The sequence below is a fragment of the Crocuta crocuta genome, unplaced genomic scaffold, assembly GCF_008692635.1.
Source record: "Crocuta crocuta isolate KB4526 unplaced genomic scaffold, BGI_CrCroc_1.0 scaffold149, whole genome shotgun sequence".
Taxonomy (NCBI): domain Eukaryota; kingdom Metazoa; phylum Chordata; class Mammalia; order Carnivora; family Hyaenidae; genus Crocuta; species Crocuta crocuta.
Window position 1 is genome coordinate 3,584,244 of NW_027551561.1, and position 19,538 is coordinate 3,603,781.

The following is a 19,538-nucleotide window of genomic DNA, read 5'->3' on the forward strand; positions in this document are numbered from 1 at the left end:
TTTTAAATTGAGTGCACTAAAACTTTTTAGTTGTTTCTATAATAGTGACCTTACATAAAAATCAGTGAACAACTGTACTGAACAATTTTAAATCAACATATAAAAATCAACAAATACATTAATGATCATTTAAAATTTCCTATATAACAAACATAAGAAATTCAAGTCTAGATCCATCTTGGAGACAAAAATAACCAGCAAAATTAAAAGCAGGATCAATAAAATTTTGTATTTTAAAGGTCGTTAGAGATATCCTTCAATTAAAATACTAATATGAATGTTAAGACTCAACTTTTAATTTATGGCTCTTTCTCAACTTATGACTCAGTATGTCCTAATAAACCCATCATAAATTGAAAATATTTTAAGTTGAAATGCATTTAATACACATAACCTACCCCAACATCATGCCTTAGGCCAGTCTACCTTAAATGTGTTCAGAACACTCACATTAGCCCACAGTTGGGCAAAATGATCTAACACAAAGCCTACCTTATAAAAGTGGTGAATATCTCACATAATTTAGTGAATACTGTTCTGAAAGTGAGTAACAGAATGGCTGTTTGGGTACAGAGTAACTTTAAGCATACAGGTTGTTTACCCTTGTGATCACATGGCCAGAGCCCAGCACCAAGACAAGAGTATTGCATATCACTAGCCCAGGAAAAGATCAAAATCTGACATATAATTTCTATTGAATGCGTATCACTTCTATACCATTGTAAAGCTAAAAAATCCTAAGTCAAACTACTAAATCAGGGACTATCTACAGTTTCTATAAAAAAAAGGAGCAAAGCCTGGCTAGTTCAGTTGGTAGAGCACTCAACTCTTGAACTAAGGATCGTGCGTTCAAGCCCCACTCTGGGCATAGGGCTTATTTAATTAAAGAAAAAAGAAAAGAAAAAAGGAAGATTAAGTGAGAGAAGATTAAAAAGACAAAAACAAGTCCTCCTACATAAGTCAAGGAAGGCTTCATCTTATTGAACTCAGTAAGAGAACAGATTTCATGTATATGCCTCATGAATAAAAAAGACTTAGATATATAATAACCACCAGTATATCAGTCTCTAACTTCAGAGTTTCTATATTGTATGGTATAAAAAGGAAGTAAAGAACACTGGTTACAAGTGTAAGTTTGGGAATCTGAGTTTCAAACTGTTCTTTCCCTTACTAGCTGTATTATTTCAGATATGTTACTCATCTATATAATAGTACCTACCTCAGAAGGTTCTTTAATCCTCAAAAGCATTAAATAAAAATAAAATATAAAAAGTGCTTAGCAAGTTTCTGGCTCAAAGAAGTATCAATAAGGGGTAGCCATCATTATTACATTATTACTATGCTCATGTTTAAAAACATGAGGCTGAAGAAATGCTTATATTTAAACAAATTAAGTTATGGGAAAATAGTATTACAGTTAAACCAACGTGCTCACCAGAAAAGCACGTAAACTATGTCTTACCTTATGTTTATCGCTATGCTTAATAAAACACCAAACTGTTATTTATTTAGAGTTATACAGTATGATTCAATTTATATCTACTCAAATACAAAAATCTATTCTGTTGAATATTTAAAAGACTGTACATGTTTTTTGTGTTAAGATTCCTTAGGTTTTATATCCAGTATACCAATAAACAGGAAAATGGAGGATGCATACATTCAAGTCCATCGCTAGCCACGGGAACTATGACATAGCTAAGGAATGGGTTTTTTAGAACTAATAGCGGCTTTATTAGGAACTACTTATAAATGAAAATACACCTCTCCAAGCATGAGTCGATGAGAAAGAACTCTTCTTTGAGGGAGTCCTCTACTGTGCTGCTATATTAATAACTGGATGGTGGGACTTGATCTGAGTGGATATCTGCCTTTAAGAATTGCTCTGGTTTAGGGTGGAGTTCTTACTAAAGTCTATTTTATAAAACTTTTTTTTGCAGTAACTGTAAATTCAGGTAGCTGCAAAGAAATGTACAGGGAAGTCATTTGCCCAGCCTCCCCCAATATTTACATCTTAAATAACTACAGTACAATATCAACACCAGGAAACAGACATTGGTACAAACCACAGAACTTATTCATATTTTACCAGTTATATGTGTATATATTTGTGAGAGTATGTGTATAATTTTTTGCTATTTTATGACACATATAGCTTCACGGGACTAACACCACAATCAAGATATTTAACTGTACCATCACCACAGTATTTTTTTTGTGCTACCCCTTTATAGCCATACTCACCTCTTTTCCCCATCCCTAATTCCTGGCACCACGAATCTGTTCTCTATCTCTATATGTTACTTCATGAATGTTAAATAAATGCAATCATTTTGAGCTTGGCTTTTTTCACTCAGCATTATTTTAAAGGAATGTATATTGCTTAGTACAGATATTACAAAACCGTTTAGTTCTTGCCTCAAAATATTCTAGCCTACAAGTGGCCTAAGGAAAATCAGCTGTTAAATAAAATGATTAAAGCTGAATGTGACCAAACCACACAATACAGTCACTGACTGATTAGTTTCAAAATTAGCAGGCAGGCAATTATTCTAATTTTATGTCTGAAGACCAATTAATTTACATAATAAGAGAGTATTCCTTAATAGTGCCTTCTAAGAAAACCACAAATTATCATTAGCTTTAAATGTAGGAAGATAAAAATACTGCCTGTAAGGGCTTTTATCTTAAAGAAAAAATAATTCAAGTTATAATTTGGCTCAAATGTAAACACTCCAACTGTCCTAAGTGTAAAAATTGCCACTGTACCACAATCTTTCATAATAGGTTTTATACCAAAAATCTCAGGGAAACAACATTTCACAAAACCTGAAGTAATAGTTACTTGCAGATGTTTTCACTTAATTCAAGAAACATGTTTTGAGAGCCTACTAGGTGTATGGCACTGAAAGTGAGAGAAGAGCCATATTTGGTCAACACCTTAGTTTTTTATGTCTAATCTAAGAGTTGGTTCCTATTAACTTTAATTCCAAATAAGAAATTAAAGAATGAACACGAAGGGGCGCCTGGGTGGCTCAGTCAGTTAAGCATCCAACTTCGGCTCAGGTAATGATCTCATGGTTTGTGAGTTCGAGCCCCGCGTACGGCTCTGTGCTGACAGCTCACAGCCTGCTTCAAATTCTGTGTCTCTCTCTCTCCCTACCCTTCCTCCGCTCATGATCTCTCTCTCAAAATAAAAATAAAAAAACTTTTTTAAATAAAAAAAATGAAATAAACATGAAGACAAAGAAGGAGATAAAATGCCAGGTCCATTTTATATATACTAGTAATAAATAACAATATACTCTCTAAACATACACACACACACACACACGCACAGTAAAGACATGATGTCCAAGCACAGGCACCATAAACTGCAGAATTAAGAAAAACACTGCAACTGGGTATTCTTAGACTTTAGTACCTCCATTGTTCTGTATAGAGAATAAAAATTATTTAATCAATCTAATGTTTGTCTCCATGAGTTGCAGACAGATATGATCTAATTAAAAGGGAGATGTTTTAGGTTTTTATTTATTTATTTTTTAATGTTTATTTTTAAGAGAGAGAGTATGAGCGAGGGACAGGCAGAAAGGGAGACACAGAATCTGAAACAGGTTCCAGGCTCTGAGCTGTCAGCACAGAGCCTGATGTGGGGTTCAAACTCAGAGATGGTTTTAAAAACCTTCAAAATTAGTTCAGATAAATGCAAGAGAAATCACGTTTGTGCATTTCTAACGTCACTACACGTTTAGATGGATTGCCTCCTGGGCTGTGAGAACTACCAGAAGAGAAATAGCTTTTATTGGAGCTCGATCACCAACACACAACTATAGTTTAATGACACTGGGAAATAAATAAGATACTGGACCATTAATTTATATTATTGAATTTCCTTTCTTCAGTCACAAATTTTTTAAATTTAAACAGAAATTCAGAAAAGTGATCTGAATTTTTCTTTTTCTTTGCAGAAATCTTTTTCCATAACTAATAAATCACAAATTAAAAAATGACATAAGGGTTTCTTTATGAAATAAGAGGTTTACCTATACAATGATCCAAAATAGTTCTCAGCTAGAGAAAAAACAGTTCAAGAATCAATCCTTCAAATGGCTTACTGCTAAAATTTTCAGTTGTGCTCTGAGAACTTGAAATGAAAACTTCCTGTTCATTTTTTTAAAACTTAACAAAAGATCACTTAATAAAGGCCCTACAACTCTGCAATCTCTATTATAAGCTTTATTTGTCCACATTCACATGACTCTTTTGTAAGTACAAAAGCCTATTTAAGAGACGTAGAAAATACACAAAATTTTTATTATATAAGCTCTGACAGAAAAAGTGGACATAGCTATCAACAGAAAATTTATAAAAGAGAAAATATAAATGACCATTAGCTATATGAAAAAGTTCAATCTTACCAATAACTAAAGATGAAAAAGAAAACTAACTTTTATCCTCAAACTGATAGATTTTTAAAATCGTATTATCCATTATTGGCAAGGTAATGAGCAAATATATACTCCTACATTGTGAAAATGTGAAATAGTTCTCAATTTGGCAAAATCTATTAAAAGCCTGAAAAAATATCCATTTCTTTTGATCCAGTAATTCCACTTTCAGAAGTTCATTCTATGGATTAAAAAAAAAAATGTACAAAAAGATTTAGGTGCTAGGATATTCACTGTATTATTATTATTTTTTTTTTACAAATAGTTTATTGTCAAGTTGGTTTCCATATAACACCCAGTGCTCATCCCCACAAGTGCCCTCCTCCATGCCCATCTCCCCCCCGCCCATCAGTCCTCAGTTTGCTCTCAGCATTCAAGAGTCTCTCATGGTTTGCCTCCCTCCCTCTCCCCCACTATTCCCCCCTTCTTCTCCCCCATGATCCTCCGTTAAGTTCCTCCTAATCCTCCTATATGTGCAAATATATGGTATCTGTCCTTCTCTGCCTGACTTATCTCACTCAGCATAACACCCTCAAGGTCCATCCGTGTTGCTACACATGGCCAGATTTCATTCTCTCTCATTGCCATGTAGTATTCCATCGTATAGATAAACCACAACTTCTCGATCCATTCGTCCACTGATGGACACTTAGGCTCTTTCCATGGTTTGGCTATTGTTGAGAGTGCTGCTATGAACATTGGGGTACATGTGCCCCTATGCATCAGCACTCCTATATCCCTTGGGTAAATTCCTAGCAGTGCTATTGCTGGGTCATAGGGGAGTTCTATTGTTAACTTTTTGAGGAACCTCCACACTGTTTTCCAGAGGGGCTGTACCAGTTTACATTCCCACCAACAGTGTAGGAGGGTGCCTGTTTCTCCACATCCTCGCCAGCATCTAGAGTCCTCTGACTTGCTCATTTTAGCCACTCTGGCTGGTGGATATTCACTGTATTATATCACAGGACATCCATTCACATTTGTGAAAAACTTGAAGCAACTTAACTTTCAACATCAGAACATCAGTTAAGTAAGTATACCCTTCAACAGTTCTGCAGCCACTTAAAGATTTGGTTTCAACAATATTTAATGGTATGGGCAAACTTTAATGCTATACCGGTATCAGTCCACGTTCACTATTCAAGAGACCTCCTCTAATAATCATCTCGTCTCATACTATGGCCACACTACTTCTATTGTCTTTCACCTTGATTAAAACCTTTCCACGAAGTCCACCAATCTCCACATCCTCATTCTCTTTGATGAACTTTAAATTCCTTGATTGAAACCAGCTCTTCCCTAGTAATACCCCTTCTTCTTAGGCTGCTCATGCCTCGCATTCTTCAGATTAGGGAAACACTGTGTCTCCTCCTGATTCTAGAGTCATACACTATGGGTAAAACCACTACTCCTTTGAACTTCATGCCATGTGATTGTTACCCTTATCCTTTCCTTCTCTCAATTTGTGAACCTTTATTACTATCTCTGACATCTTGATTTCAGTTTTCCTCTCTACTCTACATCATGCCATCATCATCATGGATAATCCATACAACACCCTGACCTGACCTTGTTTTCCTCAGCTCCAGTAATGATGGTTTCTTCTCTAAGTCACCCTATCATGGTCACTCTTGTCGTTATCTGAGACCACTCCAACTCTGATCTGAAACTGTAAATCTGGACAACCAACCTGACCGACAACAATAACTATTCTTCTACCAAATTTCACTGAATATGAGATGTACATTATTTCACATCCTTACATCTCTGAAATTGGGATACACCTTGTAATCAGAGGCATCATCTAATTGCTATTGACCAAAAGGTAGTCTTAATATACTTGGTATTGCCTACATATGTGTGAATATTAGTGTCAGCATCAAAACCTGCAAAATGAGTATCATCAAGTGTTGGTGATGTAGCATTTCCTAAAATTATGTAATTATGTAGAGATAATTTGCTTTGGATTCCCATTTGGATTATTACTTAACAGGCCTTCTTCACCATTTCCAAACATCCTCTTTATGACCATTAAGCTTAATGTCAGAAACAGTGATAAATTTGGAAAAATAGTCATCAAGGAATCTGAGCAAAAAAGTTAAGTCCAAAAAAGAATGATGATGACTCACTCATATGCATTCCTTGGAAAATCTGAACAAAATGAGAACTCACTACCAGTAAGAAAAAAAAAACTTCTGAAGAAGTTTTAGGGATTCCTTAACCAATCATTTTCATTTATATTTTACTTTTTATACATGTATAAGAGTAATTTAAGATAAAAATTTACATCTAGTTAAGACTAAAATAATTCTTTCCATATTTCTAACTCATAAGAAAGACTATCATAGTTTAATTGGTAGTGTTTTCATAAAGATGCATAAAAGTGCAACTTACAATGTTTCAGATTTCAGTAAAATATATAGTTCTCTTGTTCATTTATTTCCACTGTATTTTTTCTTTGCTCTTATGGATGTCCCTACTCCCTTAATTTTTCTATTTTCTTCTTTTTTTAAGTTTATTTACTTTGAGAGAGTGAGAGAGCCACTGAAGGGTCAGAGAGAGGGAGAGAGAATCCCAAGCAGACTCCACACTGCCAGCGCAGAGCCTGATGCAGGGCTCAAACTCATGAATCATGAGATTATGACCTGAGCCAAAACTGAGAGTCAGATACTTAACCGACTGAGCCACCTAGATGCCCGTTCCGTTTTTGTAGTTTACTCTTGCCAATAATCATAACTCCCTTGCAACACTGCCCATCTTCTGTGCCTACTTGATAATCACAAATCCTGAATCCATGCAACCATCTGCTGTCTGTAGTAAGGCAACCAAGCATTCCAGGAAAATATAATTTCTTAGCTTCCAACTGTAACTGGGCCCTCATGCTATTTACCATGTCTCTTTTTTCACTTATCAAGTCTCTCTTCTCTAACAACTATATTCAGGTCTCCTTTCTTTTTAAACCTCCTATACTCTGTCAACTTTCCCTATACATGACATTGACACTACCTTTAAAAACACTACCTTTAAAAATCATTATGTACAAAAAATAACACAACATCTGTGAATTCATTACCCAGCCTAAAAAATGGAACATTATCAGTAAAGATCCTTCCTTAATCTCATTTCCCACCCTTTCCACCCTAAATTTTGTTTATATCATCCTGTCGTTTTTTGTTAATTTTGCCACATAGGTATTGAAGGAGATCAGGACATGGCCACCCAAAAATATGCTACTTTGGCATACTGATTATTTTGAGTTGAAGACACTTGAAAAACAGCCAGTACATGGACACTCGACACTCCTTTTCTTCCTAAAAGGAGGAGACAAAATTCCCATGTGAAAGATGCCTTCTTTGTACCAGAAGGAAGAAACATACTTATCAACCCACATGGGAAGTCAAGGCCAAGAGAAATCTACAGAAACACATCTTGATAAAATAGCTATCTTCCTTTAGTCTACCCACTTATTTTAGTTACTTTCCCACAATTTCTACTCTGTTCAACCTAGTATATAAGCACTTAGGCCTAATTACTTCTTTGGGTCTTCATTTTTCTTGCAAGGGCTCCCATGTAAATGAACTTGGCTTTTCTCCTGTTAATCTGTCTTGTATCCAAAGACTCTATGATAGCAGAATAATAGTTTACCTCCCTTTCAGCATATCTCTAAATGATGCTGATTTTGCATGATCTGAACTTTTACACATTTTCCTGCTAATGAACATTTGGGTTATCCCCCGCACCCCCAAAGAATCAGCTATGAACCTTGTCGTCCATGTGTCCTGATGCACATGTGTAACCATTTAGGGGAGGTGTTACATTGTAGTGCATGTTGTAGGGCATAGATTTTCAATTTCACTAAATACTGACAAACTGTTCTCCAAAGGGGTCTAATCAATTCAAGCTTCCACCTACAGTGTATAAATTCCCATCACTTTATTCTTGTAAACACTTTATACTGTCCATATTTTTCTATATTTCTAAATGGTCTCAAGTAATATTTATTTTTTATATAACCAGGAGGTACTATAGTTTATTATGAAACCAGAAGTTATTCTAATTTATTAACAAAAGCAACTTTAAGATCCTACTCAGAACTGAAAGTTAATTATGCTTAGTATCCTGACCAGTTGTGGAATATAAAGTGCCATCTGCCTTTGTGTGGACAAAATTTCTAATTCTACACCTTCAGTAAGTAATGTTGCTAGGTCACTCTATGCTAAAGAGCGAATTGAGAGTACACTCTATCTTTCAGAGAACTTCCTGTCTAGTTAAGGTGACAACTAAACAATACTTTTATACAACTAAAGAACAATTAACACCAACCTAATAGCATTTATTCATTCACAGAAGTATTTTCTGAGCATACACCACGTGCAAGGCACTATTCAAGGTACTGATGAAAAAACAATAAGCAAAAACCTCTGTCGTCAATGAGCTTATAAGGGAACAAAAATAGACTAGTAAAATTTATGTCAGATATATTGCACTCTATGCAGAAAAACAATCAAAGAAAAGTACAGAGACTAAGGAGAGGACTGAATTTAAAATGGGATACTCAAGGAAGGTTTCAATAAGAAGGTGCCATTTGAACCAAGACCTATAAAAGTTAAGAAAACAAGTCATAATGAGATCTGGAGAACAGCTTTTCAAGCATTGAGAATAAGCAAGAGCATGGCTAACGTGTCCAAAGAAGCACGCATGGATGCAACACAGTGAATGGAAAAAAATACTACTGGTATTAAGAATTCAGAAGAGTGAAAATCATGGTCTAAGAGAGTCAAAGAAGAATCTGTGGAGGAAGTAGGTCTAAGCCAAATTTAGAAAGACGGGTAACATCAAAAAAAAAAGTTGTATTATACAAAGGAAACCCTATAAAGAAATGTCATGACATAAACACAGGCAAGACAGAATAAAGAGATCAATATGATTTTAGCAAATGACTTCTGCATGGGTGCTAAGAACTGGAAATGGACTTAGACTACATCATGAAAACAAGAACCCTAAAAGTGATGCAAAAATAAAAAAGAATTTTTACTTTTTTAAAACTTGATGAGAATTCATTTAGAAAAATGATCTGGAATCAATGTAATATGGATAATAGGAGGTTAAACTAGGGGCAGAGAGGTTATAAGGCTATGACACATGGGAATGGATAAATGGGATAAACTAGGTGATGTTCCAAAAGAAAAAGAACTTGGAAGTAGATGGACAGAACGAATGCAGAAAACAGGATTAAACTTGTATTAAAGTTTCTAAGCTAAGAAACTGCAGAAATAGTTATCTGGCTCTGAACTCCAGCAGGCACTACTTAGTCCTAAGCACTAAGGGTCAGGTATCAGCAGTTGGAGGTTGCTATCAGTCAATATCCTATGTTGCCATCAGTCAAGGAGAGTTGTAGCAAACTTCATAAGATTTAGTGAAAACATACTATAATTAATGACCTCTTCCAATTATTGTTTAATTTACCAATAAAAGGAAAACTACATTTTATTCCACTTAAAAACACAAACTTACTGGGCCACCCGGGCGGCTCAGCTGGTTAAGCATCAGACTTTGGCTCAGGTCATCATCTCACAGTTCTGAGTTAAAGCCCCGCGTCGGGCTCTGTGTTGACAGCTGGAGCCTGGAGCCTGCTTCGGATTTTGGGTCTCCCTCTTTCTCTGTCCCTCCCCCACTTGCTCATGCCTGTGTGAACGAGCACATGCTCTCTCTCTCTCAAAAATAAATAAAAACATTTTTAAAACATTAAAAAAAACCCACAAACTTATTTTCTAAAGGAACATCATTAACTATCTTAAAAATACTAGCACACTTATAATCAACAAAGGTCCTCCCCACAAAGGCAAATTTTAATGAAGTACACTTGGCAGTGTTTTGTTTTTTTTTTTTCCTTCAAAACACAAGCAACAGTTTGGCACCTAATATATAATCACAATGACCAAGTCAGGTGTGCAGCATCCCAAGTACAGACTTTATTAGAGTTCAGTTATACATACACAATCTCTTGACACTGAAGATGTAGTTCTTGCAGATAAAGCCCAAAGGCAGGAAATGAATCTCCTCCCAAATGCTGCTTCTTATCTTTAAAGTAACCTCAAATTATTACTAAACTAATAAAGTAATTTTGTTCTAGAAAGTGATCTGATCTATTTTACTTTCAGCTTTTGATAAATCCAGGAATGAGATGAGGGATTATTACTTTTTGTCTCACTATACACACTGAAACACAACAAGAAAATAAAGGAAAAAAATTTTAATAATTTTTTTATGGTAAAGTTGGAATAGGCAGTATCAAAGCCTGTCAATAGATGAAGGAGATGTGTGTGGTTTTGGAAAAATAAAAAGGTAATTTTGTTATTTAAAAGCAAATTTGGAAGTAAAGCTTTTACTGTCTGCTAATTAGAAACTCTCAGTTTTAAAAAATGATTAAAAAGAGTGCAATAAGACTGTACATGATAAAAACCAGTAATTTAAAAATATAATTATGGCTATTGCTGCCTTCTTTATGTAATTTTTCTAACATAATGGCTCCTAGCTAATGGCCACAACCCAACATGAAGATCAAGATTCTATTAAAAAGACAAAAAAAAAAAAAAAAAAAANGAAAAAAAAAAAAAAAAAAAAAAAACCCAGGCTACCAAAATTATGACTGTCACAAAGTAGGATGGAGACAGAACAAGAAAATTTCAGATGACTAATGATTAATAATCTAGTTACTGCACATGATCTAGTTACTGCACATAGACATGGTATTAGTTTTATTGTAGCAATGTGGGCACCCACCTATTGCACTTTTACTCTGTGCCATACACTGTACTAGGCATTTAAGATTTACTCTCTCTGACCCTTAAAAAAAACTTTTAAAATCCCAGTGGAAAACCCCACTGTACTCTTGTGAGAAAAACAGTAAAAAACCCAATAGTCTTGATTTTACAGACCTCATGAAAGGACTTTTAGCAATCTACATTATTGGCCAACTTCCACTAATTTAGCCTGTGTTAACAAGCAACATCAAAATCTCATGGCTTACAGGGACGCCTGGGTGGCTTAGTCGGTTAAGCGTCTGACTTTCGCTTAGGTCATGATCTCGCGGTTCGTGGGTTCGAGCCCTGCATCGGGCTCTGTGCTGACTGCCAGCTCGGAGCCTGGAGCCTATTTCAGAGTCTGTGTCTCCCTCTCTCTCTGACCCTCCCCTGCTCACGCTGTCTCTCTCTCTCTCTCCTAGAAATAAATAAAAATATTAAAAAACAAAACAAAACAAAACAAAATCTCATGGCTTACAGCATACAGGTTTACTTGTTGCTCATGATACATGTCCACTGTGGATGGTTTGTAGGTCCATAGTGTCTTCATTTCAGGCTGAAGGCAGTCCCTATCTACCACACGCTGTTCCTATGGCAGGGCGGAACAGCAGTGGTTCAATCACGAGATGGCTTTGAAAGCTTCTGCTCAGATATAGCTTATCAGTTTCACTCACATTCCAGCGGTTAAAGCAAGTCTCATGGATAAGATCAGTATCAAGAGCAGAAAGTATATACCCGGAGGAACATCTGATAGCAGAACTCTATAGAGATGGACCCAACAGACACAATTACCCAATAATTGTAAATAAGATTTGGGAAACATAAATCTACAACAGAGGGCAACTCCTCTAACTTGAAAAAGGGTATTTACCATAAACCTAGAGCAAAAATAAGCATTGCTATGTATCAGCAGCAATAAATACTTGGAAAATGTAATAAATTTAAAAGATCTCAATCAAGGAGGGACTATGTGATCTTAGGCAAGTTAAATTCTCTGCCTGTTTTCTGAACTGTAAAATGAAGATGACAACACACTATTTCAATGATTCTACAACATATTTTTTCACATTTTAATGTATCAGAAATTGATGCTGTCGTAAAAATAATAGCTGTCACCCAGGAGGCAATAATGCTGTGCCAAATGAAAGCTTTCCATTGACACTTAATGGTAACATCAAGAAAGCATCACTAACAAGGCATCTTAGATTTAACAAAATATGGTAATATTTAGTGTTATTGTGACGACCGTATGAACTTATTCATATAAAACACAGCAATGGCTAACAAATAGCAAGTGCTGAATAAATACTATTTTTTCTTATTCTTTATACTAATGTGTATCAAACCAGATTATAATGCTGAAGTAACTGCAGTAAAATTGCATTGGAACAGCATTAGAGAAAGAAATTAATGGAAGACAACAGTCTAGAGAACAGACACACATATTTATGGGAATTTAATATATAATAAACGAGTCATTTTTACATCATTGGGAAAGGCACAGAACAGTAGTCTCAGTCCTGTTAGACCCAATACCCCTTTTATAGGTCCTTTATATATACTGAAATGAAACACACAGATAACTCCTTACACATAGTTTTTAAAAACTATTGCATATCTCTTCTTTCTTGTGCAGTTTTGGATACACACATATTTATCCATAAGAACTACAAAAAATAATGGGAAGTAACCTATAATGGAATAACATATGCTGTATTTCAATATGTAAAAGAAGAAGTACATTAGAAGACAGTAAGTTATCAAAAGCTTCTATGGAGACTCATTGTAATCACTATTAATGCTACAGATACAAATGCTGACTGCAAAACTGGTGACTCAAATACCACTGGTTTTCTTAAATGGTGAACTCTATAAAGTTCTTTTTTTTTTCGTAAAGTTCTAAACAAAATAGATACAATCTTCCCTCAATCTACAAGACAGTCAAATTAGGGGAAATTTTAGCATACATTTTGCTATGCAAAATCAATACTTTTTAAAAGCATTTAAAATTTTATTTTTTAAAAATTTATTTAATAAAAATAAAATGTACACAACAAGTTTTGTTTATGTGTAAAAAGAACTTATGACTAGGCTCAAGAAACTACAGTTTTTCATCTATATAAATGTTCAGAGGGATTTCACCTATATGAATGGGGTCATGAAATGAAGAATATCTATCTTGCCTGGTCTACATCAAAAACTGGTATCAACTCATATGTGGAATTTAAGAAACAAAACAGATGAGGGAAAGGGAAGGAAAAAATAAGATAAAAAGAGAGAGGGAAGCAAATCATAAGAAACTCTTAAATACAGAGAAGAAACTGAGGATTGCTGGAGGGGGGTATTGGGTGAGAGCCATTAAGGAAGGCACTGTTGGGAGGAGCACTGGGTGTTTGTTATATGTAAGTGATGAATCACTAAATTCTCCTGAAATCATTATTACACTATATGTTAACTTGGATTTAAAAAAATAATAATTAATTAAAAAACTGGTGTAATACTCTCAATAACTACTATAAACAAAAGCCACTCCAAAAACTTCCTAATGCTCCTCTGGAAGTAGTAACATCTCCACGGAAAACCTCTGGAATAGACTTATCAAAAAAATTCTGGGGGCACCTGGCTGGCTCAGTCAGTTAAGCGTCCAACTTCAGCTCAGGTCATGATCTCACAGTTGGTGGGTTCGAGACCCGCGTCAGGCTCTGTGCTGACAGCTCAGAGGCTGGAGCATGCTTTGGGTTCTGTGTCTCCCTCTCTCTCTGCCCCTCCCCTGCCTGCACTCTGTCTCTCTCTCAAAAATAAGTATTTAAAAAAATTTTTTTAAATATTCTGGACAACAGGATACCCACTTTGTTGAAAATCAATAGCCCCATCTCCTCAAAATATTCCTAGGTCATCAGTCACCAGAAGGCAGAGTTGTGTAATTTCACATGTGTAATTTCACATCCATGCCCCAACATAACTTCTAATTGTGTTCCTTTTCCAACTAGTAAACAAGATCGACTCTTTGAAGTCTATCTGATTTCTGCCAGTCCCCCAACTAACCCTTTTTCTATTCCGTCTGAAAACCATTCTCTCAAATTTTTAAAATTCCACTATAAACAAACTACCTCTCATAGAGAGTACATTATAATATCTAAAAGCATGGACTCTGGAACCAGGCAGATCTTCTGGATTCAAAATCTGACTACTACCAAAGGACTCTGTGTGTGATACATGCCAATTTACTTCCTGACACCTTGGCGTCCTTAGCTGTATAATCTTTTTCCTTCAGCTTCTTCCCTTCCAGCTTAAACATCCATAAATCACTCTATCCTAAGAAAACCACAAAAAGGAAAATTCCACCAACTCTATTATTCCTTCAAGCTATCATCTCCATCTCTTCTCTCTCTTCACCTTCAAATTCTTTGAAAATAAGATCACGAATTAAATCAAATGAGTTAACAGTCAGATAATAAAACAACAAAAGGGATGGAAAGGGAGACTCTAGAGCTAAGAAAACATAGTGAGGGCTGGCAAACCACCATTAAAGCTAATAAATTAATTAGAAAGAACAAAAAACATAAAACTGAAATACTGACAAAGGTTGAAGGTAATAATGAATAATGCAGAGAAAAAGACAAAAATCAAGTAATTTCCCCAAATATCTACTTAACTCTCTCATCCTACCTGGCTTTACATTTTCTTGATCCTTGACACCTTCCTTTTATTATTAATTTGAGAGAGAGAGAGTACACAAGTGAGGGAAGGGCAGAAGAAGAGGGAGGGGAGACAGAGACAGAGAGAATCCCAAGCAGGCTCTACATTCAGCGTGGAGCCCAACGCAGGGATCAATCCCATGACCCTGGGATCATTACCTGAATCAAATGTCAGAAGTTTAGTCTTTGACATCTTCTAAATTAACATGTAATTGATTTATCTTTTAGGTTAACTATTTATCACCTCTGTTCCTACCACTAGAATGTAAGCTACGCAAAGGCCATGGCTTTGTTTTGTTTCACTGCCAGAGAACAGGAATCACTAAAGATTTATTGAGTGAAATAATGAATAAATACAAAACGATATGAAAGGCGAAGATGATCTCCCAAAAAGATAACCTAGCAAGTGGGTCAGAAAAAGTACTCTGATACAATGACAGTAAATTTCTGTGAAATGAAGAAAAAAAAAGATATTTAGGTAAAAAGCAACAATGCATTCATTCTAGGAAAAAATTCAAAATGACTGGCATAAAAACATTAACTTAAAGAATATAAAGAAAATACCCACTAATTGTCCATGCCAATAAAAAAGTAAGTCATCTTGTAGAGAGATTTAAAAAACCCAAAAAACCAAAATATTGTATTTCCTCACAAGAACATTCAATATCTGGGAAAATAACTAATGTCTACAGGGTTTTGAAATAAATTATTATTCATTAGAAATACTATGCACATTCAAGTAGATATTTAGGTGACAAAAGAAGTAAGCAATTATTCCTTAATAATTAAGAACTTAGGAAAAATGCCCTTATGAGCACATGCCCAAAAAGTACTCAACAATGAAATTAAGTCAAAGACCTCAGAAATGGAAAGCACTGGTAAAAAGACTAGTGCAGTGCACCAAATCAAAGTAAATAATAAATCAAATATTCTAGGAATACAAGGATGATTTAACTTCAAAAAAATAATACAAATCCATATTAATAGATGCTAAAAGATTAAAATTTAATACTCATTTATGATAAAAATTCTTAGTAAACTAGAAATACTACCAAAAACAGAAAGCTCAAACATCAGATTTAATTATAAAATTTTATAAGCAACTCCCATTAGAGAAACATGAAAGAATGTTTCTATCACTGTGTCTGTTTATCACCATATTGTAGTTTCCAAGGAATGGAATAATATGCACACACATAATCACACAAAAAAATAATATCAGATAAAAGAACTAAAGAAACCAAGAAACTCAAAAGAATCATCAAGCTATTAGATATATATAGGAACTAAAGTTAAATCAATGAAAAATCAGAAGCATTCATATTTACTAGTAATAATTCAGAAAAAATCCCTTTTACAACAGCAATAAGGGCTATATGGTACCTCAATAAATCTAATAAAAGATGTGTGTGACCTTAATTGAAGAAATTTTCAAATTGTACTAAAGGATATATAAAGCACCTGAACAAATAAAGACATATGCCATCTTCATAAATGAAAAGACTGAAATATTAAAACATCAATTTTCTTCTAAAGTAACCAAAAATCCAACACAAGTCCAACCAAAATTCTTAGTTTTTTCAATGTGTACCTGAAGGTGACCCTAAAATTCACTTAGATGACCCAAGGCAATTTTAAAGAATAAAACAGGGCAGGACAGTGGAAAGGAGCTAAAGAGAATAACAAGACAATGTATGACTTTGCAGGTCAAAAATAAGGACACTGGTCTTTATCCTAAAAGCAATGGGAAGTCAATAGTAATTTTAAAACCAAGAAGAGGACGTTGTCTGAAGTGATCAAAAATGTACTGGAGCAGCTTCAAAGATAACCTGGGGAGTCACTGAAAAAGGCAAAGTATGGACCAACAAAACTCCTCTTTTTAACACTGGCAAAAAATGTCAGAATCAGTTTTTTCAGAACTCTGGAAAGTAACCAAAGGCTTCAGAGGCCCAGAGAGCATTTATTCAAGAATAGGTGAATCTTGGGGCGCCTGGGTGGCTTAGTCGGTTAAGCGTCCGACTTTTGCTTAGGTCATGATCTCGCAGTTCGTGGGTTCTAGCCCCGCGTCGGGCTCTGTGCTGACTGCCAGCTCAGAGCCTGGAGCCTGTTTCAATCTGTGACTCCCTCTCTCTCTGACCCTCCCCTGCTCACACTGTCTCTCTCTCTCTCTCTCTCTCTCTCCTAGAAATAAATAAAAAACATTAAAAAAAAAAAAAAAGAATAGGTGAATCTCAGTGAGAACTTTGTGGGGTTTTACTTTCCCTATTTCCATCATCCCCCCCCCAGTGCCATGGTGGCCTAAACCAACAGCAACAATCATGGCAGAAACCAGCAGTCTGGCAGCAACCAGAGAAGGCGGAATGGGGTTATAGCTCCTTCAGAACCCCTCTCCCAAAGAATTATTATTGGACCTGTCTGATGGTTCCCTGAAGACACCTCTCACTAGACTGTCTTTATTTGACTTGACAGAGTGCCAAAGTAAAAGAGCCTTTTCCCTGGGGGTGTCTGTCAAAAACAATCAAAGACAACTGCTGAACATCAGGGCTGCCTGTGGCAGTGCATAACAGCTGGGGTAAATAATAGGTTAACCAAAAAGCTAAAAAAGAAAAGTTGAGAAACAGAATGTTCAATAGGGGCTTTGAAAGTTCCTACATATTCCTGGGGATCATGAGGCCCACATACATACAAAGACATTTGTACCCAATCAGGAAAAACCTGAGAAGGTCATAAACTCTCACAACTGACCCTGAGACTCTGTACAAGCAAGAACTGAAGGCTAAGGCAAAGTTGTAAAATGCCTGGTGGTGTACCATACACATGACCAGCATGCATATAGGGCCTCCTGGCAGACTAGAGAATTATTAGTTATAAGTGTTTAAAGGTCTGTCAGGGGCGTCAGGGTGGCTCAGTTGGTTGAGCATCCAACTTCGGCTCAGGTCATGATCTCACGTGACTTTGAGCCCCGCATGGGCTCTGTGCTGAGAGCTCAGAGCCAGGAGCCTGCTTTGGAATCTGTGACTCCCTCTCTCTCTGACCCTCCCCTGCTTATGCTCTGTCTCTCAAAAAAAGAAAGAAAGCTCTGTCAAATCATTAGCTAACCACTAAGCTAACCAAGCAGAGACTCCAATGGCCACACACAACAAAAAATGTAAACTTTAAGAATTAGTTCAGAAAGTCTCTGTGTAAAAGACAAAAACAGAAAATAGCAAAAAATCCCAATAAACCTAGGGAAGAGGAAAGGCTGTTTTCCAGAGTTGCCACATTATTTTAAACTTTCAGTTCCGAACCAAAAATTAAGAGACATGAAAGGAAACAAAAAAAGTATGATCCATACAAAGAATACTTTCAAATAAAGAAAACCATGTCTAAATAACTAACATAAGAGAACAATGTCTCATCAAATAGAGAATATCAATAAAGTGACAGAAATCATAAAAGAAACCAAAATTCTGGAGTTGAAAAATACAATAATGCTTATGCAATATATTTCAAACCAAAAAAGATTTTTAAAAAATAAGTCACTGATTTGCCAATGTTAAGTAAATTTGCCTAAAAATGCACAGATTTAAACAGAGATTCACAAATCAACTTTACATATCGACAAGGACTCATGATTATACATCATTTCCTTCCTAAAAAACCCAAAAACTCCTACTTTATCTCATCTTCATAATCTGGGTTCTCTCAGCCACTTCTTTAATATTTCCATCCTACTGGGAGATAAAATAAGAATAGAATTCTCAAGGTACCAGACTGGCTCAGTCAATAGAGCATGACTCTTGATCTCAGGGTCGTGAGTTCAAGCCCCACATTTGGGCTTACTTAAAAAATAAAATAAGAACAGAATTCTCTTGTCATCTCTCCCACTCCTAACAGAATTCTATCATTTAGTGCTATCCTTTTCTCTCCCCTTACATTTTATGTTTGTTTCCCTCCTGGATAGCAAATCAGGGAATGTATTTTTAGCAAAACTACACAATTACTTTAAATCTCTCACTGCCTATACTCTTGTTAGATATATTCAGTATCATAAATTTACCAGGAATTCATTTTAATAGCATGAGAAAAGTATAAAAAATTCTTAGTTACCATTAAAATAACCTAAATTTCCTGCCATTTCCATACCTAATATGATTTGTCATGTGTATATAAAACTGTCATTTTTAACTACACCAAACTATATCCAGAGAAGTAGAAGATCTTATGATTATAACTGATTAAAAAAAAAAAACACAACTGAAACTTTATTTGTTCAGATAGGTTAGTATCTTACCATCAGCAAGCCAAGCAGGCTTCCTAATAAAATAAGAATAGGTTTTCATTAGGAAAAAACAGACCTATAAAGACTACTTTTCAAGACAATGTTTTTAAAAGATTAGAATTAGGTGGCTCAGTTGGCTAAGCATCCAAGTCCTGTTTGGCTCAGGTCATGATCTCATGGTTCCTGAGTTCAAGACCCACCATCAGGCTCCACAATAACAGTGTGGAGCCTGCTTGGGATTCTGTCTCTTTCTTTCTCTCTCTCAAAATAAATAAATTTTCAAAAAAGAAATCCAGCTTAAATAAATAAATAAATAAATGGATCA

At 35.4% G+C, this 19,538-nt stretch overlaps 1 protein-coding gene and 1 non-coding gene across 4 annotated transcripts in view; one reads left to right on the plus strand and one right to left on the minus strand.

Annotated features, from left to right (window-relative positions):
* Window positions 1-19,538, minus strand: part of NSRP1 (nuclear speckle splicing regulatory protein 1) — a 44,390-nt gene that overhangs the window by 17,285 nt on the left and 7,567 nt on the right. The gene's annotated exons all lie outside the window — the stretch shown is intronic.
* Window positions 6,563-6,648, plus strand: LOC144219836 (small nucleolar RNA SNORD116). Its single transcript, XR_013331509.1, has one exon. It is a non-coding gene; the product is annotated as a small nucleolar RNA SNORD116 (small nucleolar RNA).